The 9,487-nt window shown below is 37.3% G+C and overlaps 1 long non-coding RNA gene across 1 annotated transcript; it reads left to right on the forward strand.

Annotated features, from left to right (window-relative positions):
* The first annotated feature begins 4,265 nt into the window (after positions 1 to 4,265).
* On the forward strand, positions 4,266 to 6,114 carry LOC141591209 (uncharacterized). Its single transcript, XR_012520736.1, has 3 exons — positions 4,266 to 4,362; positions 4,462 to 4,529; positions 6,031 to 6,114. It is a non-coding gene; the product is annotated as an uncharacterized LOC141591209 (long non-coding RNA).
* The last annotated feature ends 3,373 nt before the right edge of the window (positions 6,115 to 9,487 follow it).

Below are 9,487 nucleotides of genomic sequence, written 5' to 3' on the forward strand. Positions count from 1 at the left end.
TAGTCTTGATATAAGTCTTGTTCGAAACAGTTTGCTGCCATAGAAGAGTTGGTTACTTAATAACAATCTCTACCCCGAACATCAAAAACTTGATTAAGAAAATAAATTTTTACTATCCAAATGACATTTTAAAATGTACGAGTAATAATAAATGGAACTAGGCGATTTTGATTGGCTAGAAGTTTATTTGAAATCCTCCCTCGCCCTTGTTCGCAGCACATAGTATCAGCTCGAACTACTCCGTAACATCAAAGTTTCCAATAATAATGTAAATTAATTCCCAAAAAACATGATATAACAACCTAACTTAAACGTTATCTAACTTAGGAGTTATTTGGTTACCCAATCTAAAACACATGAATTGTAATTTATGGGATTTGCAAAATTGTGGGCTATTTGTTTGCCCCAAATCACATGAATTTAAGTTCCATAGAAACTTCAATTGTAATAATGTGGGAAGTTGCTTACATATGTCCCCCTAAGTAAGTGCGAATTTATGTGAAATTCACTTCCTATATCTCAACCAGTGACGAGTCCAGGATTTTGATTTCGGTGTAGCAAAATTTATATTTAAGGTAAAATGTATAGATAATTAGTGTGAAAGTAGTAAATTTTGGTGTAGCAAGTCACAAAATTCTAACTGAATTTTTCGCCTTTGGTGTAGCGGCTGCGACACCGAAGACCTTAATGGCCTCGCCCCTGATCCCAACCAAACACTTTTTTTTTCATTTTATGTGTATTGAAACTCCAATTCTTCTAGCGAGCCAAACAACTCCTTAACTTGTAAAATTTCTGACAATCCAAATCATAGGCAGTGAAAACTTGAGAAGATGGCGGGTAGTACATAATTGAATACAGATGAGTCCCATTACATTGTTAATAATTTCCCTACCACCATAACAATAACATAAAGTTGCGTCCAGCCATCGACAATGAGCTTAAAAGAAGAAAACGACAATCTACTCTTAATTATAAGTCAATAAATGTATATATGAGCTAAAGTGGTTTTAGTCTAGTGATTAAATCAGAGATATATTGATAATAACAGATTACGGGTTTGACTTCCCTTTTCTCATATGTTATACCGGTCTTGCGCCTCACTTGATACCAAAAAAAATTAATCAATATCAGCTAGTACTTTTATCTTTAGACAAAAACTTATATGAGACGATTATATACGTGCAATAATTTCGTTTCATACACTCTCCGATTCTTAGAAAATAGTCACGTCCTTTTTTTTTTGGCTTATTCACTATAAAACCAAATACACAAATCTTAATCCTTGTGTAAAAGCAAATAGTATCAAGGATAATACAACAACCTAGTCAACTATTCAATTATGGTTTGCATATTGACAAGCCAACCCACGTTTGCAAATTGACTAAGGCTATTTACAATCTCAAACAAGCACCTCATGCTTGGTATACGGAATTACAAAATTATCTCCTGCACTATGGTTTTCGCAAGGCTATCTCGGACTCCTCATTATTTATTTTTGATCACGCTAATTTTAAATTGTTTGTTCTCGTTTATGTCGATGATATTATAATTACAGGTCCGTCACTCCATGAAGTTAACAAATTTATTTCAGCTATTTCCCAACGCTTCTCGCTCAAAGATCTTGGTCCGCTATCTTACTTCCTCGGGATGGAAGTAACCTCGACATCCACGGGTATTCACCTCAATCAGACGAGGTATATATATGATCTTCTAACTCGTTACAACATGACCGACTGTCGACCCTCCTCGACACCTATGTGCTCTCACCCGTCTCACACTTGCTCCCTGGATGAACCCATTCAAGATGAAACGACCTACCGAGCACGTAGGCAGTCTTCAATATTTGTCTCTTACACGCCCTGATGTTGCCTACCCGGTTAATAAATTGGCACAATTTCTCACCCACCCCACGGCTACTCACTGGGTTGCTCTCAAAAAGTTACTACGGTATCTCAGTGGCACACTCAACCTTGGTATCACATTGCTCAAAGACACTCCATTCAATTTCCATGTCTATTGCGACGCGGATTTGGCAGGTGATAAAGACAACTATGTCTCGACAACAGGTTATATCGTCTTTCTTGGTCGAAATTCGATTTCTTGGTCCTCTAAAAAGCAAAGAGCTATCCTGATCGTCAACTGAAACCGAATTTCGAGCTGTGGCTGACACAACTGCGGAATTACTTTGGCTGAAATCGTTGCTCTCTGAACTTGCTCTGTCCCACCCCAACTCCCGTGATATTTTGCGACAACTTAGGTGCTACGAACTACTCCGCCAATCCTATTTTCCCCTCACGAAAGAAACACTTAGCACTTGCTTTTCACTTCGTCAGGGAACAAGTACAGCTCGGTGCAATTCGGGTCCTTTCACTTTGTAACACCCCGTATTTTATTAAGTTGAATAAAATTATTTTAATTGCTACTCTGTATTTAATTACGTTGGTTAGCGATTTATATATTTATTTTCTCAGCTAATTAATTAATTTTTATTATAATTCGTTACGTTAAATTTTAATAATCGTTAATAAATTATGTTCCTTTTTCGAGTCCTTTATGAAAGTTGTTTTAAGTGAACCCGAGATGGATTTTGGGAACAAAACCCTCCAATTAGCTATTTTGAGCTTATTTCACTAAAATAGCAATTTTTATTAATATCCGTTAGTTTCGTAAAAATCGCTAATAATTCCGATTCAAGCTGATATCGTATCGTATTATTTCCGTTAACTAGCTGAGTTTATTTTATTTTCACTCATTAAATTTATTTATTATTAATTCCGTTTTATTACTGAAACTTTTACTAAAAACCGATTTTATTAACTCGAGGCAGTTTTAAAAACGAGTGAAATTACTTAACGATGAAGAAACGTACGTATAATTAGTAGCTAGCAAGCTAGCTGGTGTATCATTATTATTACGGATATTTTCCATGGTACCCTCAAATTTTGGCAGATTACACATGGTACCCCTCCTTTTAAGTTTCTACACATGGTACCCTTATGTTTACTTTTTTCTTTCCCAAAATACCCTTTGCCAAACTTCCGTCATAACACCGCTAGTCCTATTACCTAAATCCTTAATTAATCTTCTAAACAAACAATTAATACCTAAATCCACATATCACCTAAATATAAAAATGTGAACAAAAAATAAAAATAAAAAAATCTCATCACAATCAGACCCAACGACCACCCCAGGCCCGCCACACCGAAGAGCCCAGACCAACCACGCACAAGGCGGTCCCAACCCATCCTTACCACTCGAAATCCGCATCACAACCAGATCTACACATTCGACACACCCTACCACCACATACCATTCGACACACCACTACCACCACCACCACCACCATCACCACATACTATCAATTCAAACTCAATCACACATCACCAGTTGCAAACCACCTCTCATTATTCTTTGCCCCAAACAAGAATCATCAACACCCACCAACCACCACTAACAACCAACACTCAACACTAAGCACCACAATCGTGACCCACACTGGCAAGCAACAGGGTCACCGTCAGCCGGCAAGTCAAACCTACCACCGGCGGGCCGGTCCACTCCCACACCGAACGTTTTATTCCTTTTCTTCTACCCTTTAAAATTACTATTCACCTCCAAAATCACCACATAAAATACCAAAAAATTCCTCCTTAAAACAAGAAAACTCTTTCCCCTCCCCTCAAGACACCGGATCTGATCGTTTAAGGGTGGGGCCATGGGTTTAAAATGCGTCACTGGCGAGTAATAAGAGATAGCCACGTCGCCGGCGAGCGGGCGACAAAGTGGCGTCATCAGTGGTGGTGGTGGTGGTGGTGGTGGGATTGGATGATGTCGTTGGTTGTGGTGGTGGTGGACTGTGGTAGTGGTGGAGGTGGTGGTAAAGGGGATGAGTGAATTTAGGCTTAAATATGTAAGAAGATGAAGATTAGTGATTAGAATGAGGATGTATTATGGGTAAAAGTAAGAGGCAAAGTAGTGTTTAGGGGATTAAACTAACGGCGTTATAACGGAAGTCTGATAAGGGTATTTTGGGAAAGAAAAAGGTAAACATAAGGGTACCATATGTAGAACAGTAGAAACTTAAAATGAGGGGTACCATGTGTAATCTGCCAAAGTTCGAGGGTACCATGGGAAAAAACCGTTATTATTATTATTATTATTAATTATTATTATTACTCCCTCACCCGTCCCCCCGATTCTTTCTTCCTCTTCTTTTCTTTTGGAAAACCAAACAGAAGCAACAAATCATATACGTACACCATTTTCGTCACCTCCAACCCCAGATCCCGCCTCCATTCTCAACCAAATTCCGTAATTTTTGTACCATTCTCTTCCCCTTTCCTTCCTCCTCCTTTTAAGGTAAGAAAGTCTCCTTTTTGTAGTGGTTTCGTCTTTCGCCGCCTTATAAAAGTGTCATCTTTTAGCTTCTTTATTCCGTTTTCTTGCCCTTTTATGAAGGATTTGAAGACCCGGGGTGAGGCTCGTGCCTTGTGGACCATTTATTCGAAGAATAAGGGGCGTTTAAGGTAACGGTGATAGGTTACTCGAATTATTTATAATACTAGCTATTATATTTCCTATTGTTAATTTTATTTTTCTGAGATAGGTAAGCTACGGAGTATTCAATGATTATACTGGTACGTGGTGGTAATTGGAGTGGTAATAGAGTTTGGAATTATTTGTATTGGTATGATTAGTAATTTAGTGTGATGGCTTAAGCTAGTAGTCAAAGAAATTATGGACTTGTCAGGGAATAAATCTTAATGTTCAAGAGTGACTTTGCAGGGGTTATCGTCTACTCTTGGTTTTGGCTCATTATTAGTTGACCACTTAATCTTGTGATTAACATATTGGTTGGTGAAATTGGTGATAGTGCTGATAACTAGGATTGATAGAATTTGTACGAATTTGAAAAGGATAAAGAGCTTAGCCATTGAAATTGATTTTCGACATGTTGCCAGGACACTCTATTTGGTTTGGCGTATTCACGATATCAAGGATTGAGCTTTTGGTTTTGTATTTGAATTTCCGTCTCAACCTTGCTTTCATTTCCGTCTTAATTTATAGTCGAATGGACTGTTTTGGAACTCTGTTTTGGAATGGCCTTGGACGAGTATTTGGGACTGTTTTAAGGTAGGAAGTGGACTGTTTTGAGTCAGTTTTGCAGGTACTTTGGGACAGTTTTGGGACGGATAAGATAGTACCTCTCAGGACTGTTTTTAGGGCGTAAGAGTGACTGATGTTGGACGGTTTCCTGTGTATTTTTGGGACCGCTAGAATGTGTTGAGTAGGCTGTTTCGTGGGGTGATGAGGGACTATTTTAGGACTGTTTTTGGGTCACTTTGTGCAGGTTTTTCAGAGTTGTTCATGGACTGTGGTGGGGTTGTTTTGGGATGTTCTGTTGCAAGGTTTTGGGACTATTTTAACGTGATTGAGTGGGCTGATTTTAGAACAGTCAAGCATGGGTGTTAGTGGCTGAGATGGGTAGTTGTTTAGGTGGAGTGTTGGTGACAGTTGCGGCCTGAGCTGGGGCTACCTGAGGCCTGGTCAGGGGCTGCCTGCGACCATGGACCGTGGCTACGACTGGCCAGTTATGGCCCTAGTCATGAGGTTGAACCGTGGCCTGGCCGTGGCCTAGGCAGTGGCCTAGCTAAGTCACGAGTTTGAGGCCATGTGTAGTTGGTTGTTAGGCCGACTTTGAGGTGGCCATAATAACTTTTGAGCCGTGTCTATAAATTGTTTTGACGCTAGTTTGGTTAATTAAAATATTATTTTAATATCCGCTTTATGCTTTATATAACTTAACTCGTTAATTATTACACATTGAGTTAATTGGACTTCACATAATTATTTTGTGGGACTCATTTGATTTTAGTAAATGGGCTAGCTAAATTTAGTAATTTGGGCTAGTCACAGTTATGAATCATTTGGGCGCTATATTGGTTTAATTAAAATATAATTAATTTCCGTCTCATATTTTATATAACGATAATTCGTTAATATCGTCCTTTCACATAATTATTTTAGGTGACTCATATGTGGTTGAAGATGAAGAGTAATTTTGGGTTTTAGAAGCTTTCTCAAGTTTATTGCTTGTCTCTTTGCTAGCTTAAGGTAACATATTTCGAGTTACTCGACGAAAGATCGTCACATGCTTTGATTTTTGTATGTTTGGGTGATTTTTAATTGAGTAGAAATTATCACATGTTAGGATAGTTTATAAGTTGAAATTGTAATGATTAGGCTCAAGGTAAATTTTATAGCAATAATTGCCATGTTTTGATGATTGTGCCGAAAACTGAGCCTTAATCCCTTTGACTGATTCGATGTCAGTCAATTGAGTGATTGGTCAGCCGCAATTTGACCCGTACCTGTCGCAGGGCTGGGGTTGCGGGTAAAAATTCGGCTGGATGAAATTTTGAATGAATTAGATAATCGGCCTTTTTCTTGTTTTAGGCCATTTATTATATCTCTATTTCACATGTGTAGTTAGTTGAATTTAAGTAGCATCTTATATTGTAGAAATGGCCCTAGATTCCCTGAAGCCTTTAACATGGTTAATATTGTTAGAATTAGAAATTAGTATTGAATACTTATTGAGGATTCTGTTGGATTGTATGCTGAATAGACATTCATATAGCCTTTCACATGATAGAATGTTAGAATTTATGTTGGTAAGTAGGACTTTTTGCCCTCTTATGGTTAAGTGGGGGTCTTAATTGACTGGTGTGGTGAGTCTTGTGTGGTGTGGGCTAAAGTATTCAAGCTGGGACTAGCTGGGACTAGGTCCTAGGTGAGTACTTCGGCCTTCATCATAGATAGGTCTTTATAGTCTTTGACGAGTATATGTTCACTGCTTGATAGCCTTTGTGTTCCTGACTAGTGGATGTTTATCCAAGTTGGGGCATGACCTCAGTTACTTATTTTGATAGTAAGTGGTCAGCTTAAGTACTAGCCAACCCTTCGGTGGTGTCCTTAGGGTACTCACTTCACTTTGTTTTAAAAAAAAGTTGTGGGTCTTGGGTGCGGTGGTGTGTATCCGCATGTCTAGGTCTGCGCAGATTTTAGGCTAGGGTTGTGTTGTCTCTTGGCCATGTTTTATTAATATTAACCGCTGAGCCAAGATACCGGTTCGATTACCTTCCCTACCTCGTGGTATAGACTCGAGTTACAAAGTGACTATTGACCGTGCTAAGAACTTATGCATGTCTTTGATATATTGCCCTTTCTTGTATGGTGATTTTATGAACTGTAATAGGTGAGATGTTCGGTTCTGATTGATAAAGTTTGGATTACTATTTATTATTTGATTCACATGATAGTTTAGTTTGGTCAGTTTAGGGGTCATTTGCTAGAATACATGATAAGTAAATGGTTTATCAAATTGTTTACATGGTACATTACATGTTACATTAATTTTGACGATTCGTGGCTGGGAGGACTCGAAGTTACTCCCCACTGAATTGTGGCTTTCGTGTTTGTATAAAATGCGATTGACAGGTTGTTGATGCTTTGTTGGGGTCACAGACGAGCTAGTGAGCATAAGGAACCTTGGACCTAGTTTTTGGCTATTTTTATAGTAAACCTTTTAACTTTTGGTTTGTATATAATTTGAAGGGACATATGTCTCCCTTTTCTATTTTTGGTTTGTATCATTCTATTTTCTTATTTGGCTATGGCATGTAAAGTAGTTCGTTAGCATTGCAGGTTTTGGCACCCGTTTCTGGGAATGTTGGAAATGTTGTGATTGGTTTAGAAATTTTTTTGAAATTACAGGTTTTTGGCTAGTTGAACCAATTACAAACATATCCTACCAGTTTTTCTGTAGAATTTACGTAAATAACTAAGGCTAGATTTAAGGGTGTCACACACTTCGTCAGGGAACAAGTACAACTCGGTGCAATTCGGGTCCAACATATTAGTGGAGATGATCAACTAGCCGACTCGTTAACGAAACCGCTTCCTAGCCCACGCTACTCTTTACTTACATCCAAGATTGGACTAACTCTACGACCATCCATCTTGAGGGAGTTTATCAAGGATAATACAACAACCTAGTCAACTATTCAATTATGGGAAAGATTATATCATACTCATATCCCATAATTCTCTCCTAATATCATGCCATATATTTGTAAATTAAGTATTTTGTTATTAGGTTTTATATCTTGTTCACACTTATACTCTATAGTATATATTGTCATCACCATAATGTAATTATTATCAACTATAATCATATCAATTCTTTACAAATAGAGCAGGTGGTATTGATGTATTATTATCTTCTCTCCCTCCCGTAATATCATTTTAGGGTTTTTTAAAATTCTCTCTAACCAATTTCTTTCTTTTCGTTTACAATACACAAAACTAGGGCAGAGCACGGATCGGGTATCCGATCCAAAGTGCTTGTTTGGATCGGATATCCATATTAGAAATCCTAAAGTTAGATATCCAATATCCAAACCAAATGCTTCGTATATCCAATGTTCGGGTATCCAAAATAATCGGATCGGATGCGGATATCCATTGGATATCCATACTTTTGAATTTACTTTAAAATTAAGTTTGAAACACGATTATATTCATAACTTTACATGATGATTTTCTTTAGTATTCTTACTCCAATGTTCTCGACATAAAATTTAAGTACGACTTAAATATTTCTCTAATATTTTAAACATTAATGAAGTTCTTTTATCAAATAAAATTTTATTTTCTCGAAATTATAATAGAAAACTATAATTTCGGATCGGATCGGATATCCAAATGTTTTAATTCTAATATCAATATCCAAACCAAAACCAAAGATTTCAGATCAGATATCCAAACCAAACTTAACTTTCGGATTGAATATCCAAAACTTCGGATCAGATTCAAATCGGATATCGGATCGGTTTGAATAATCGGATTTTTTGCTCAGCCCTACACAAAACTATTGGTATCCGTGTAAATTTATGTCCCTCTTCTCTCTATTTTTCATTATTCAATTACTCAATATAAATTGTTTTTTTTTTCGTTAAGCCTAATTACCATTAATTAAAACTTCCTAAGAACTCTAATTCTCCAAAATGGATGAAGTTCTGCCTACGAAACAACTTTTACAAGTTTACATTAAATAGAATGAGTAAATTAATAATTACACCTTTTTATATACCACTTTTCTAAAATCTCCCTTTTGAAAAGTTTTTAATAATTTACTCCCATCAAATGTTCTCAGATCAAAAATTGCACGCATTTGCACTTTCAGGTGAAAAATCTTTTTTTTTTTATGATCGTTTTACTCCTGTGTAAATTCATATCTTCTTCCCCATTCTGGCACCATTCGTCAACACCACCATCTCCACCTTTAATTGCGAACTCGGAATCGAAACCAAGTCAGCCATTCAACACCAACAACTCGCTTCCCCGTCATCTGTACCACCAATTCGCATCAACCCAGAAACATGGATTACATGCTTTAATTTATTGCTTCCCTATCATCATA

Source organism: Silene latifolia, chromosome 7 (genome assembly GCF_048544455.1).
Source record: "Silene latifolia isolate original U9 population chromosome 7, ASM4854445v1, whole genome shotgun sequence".
NCBI lineage: Eukaryota > Viridiplantae > Streptophyta > Magnoliopsida > Caryophyllales > Caryophyllaceae > Silene > Silene latifolia.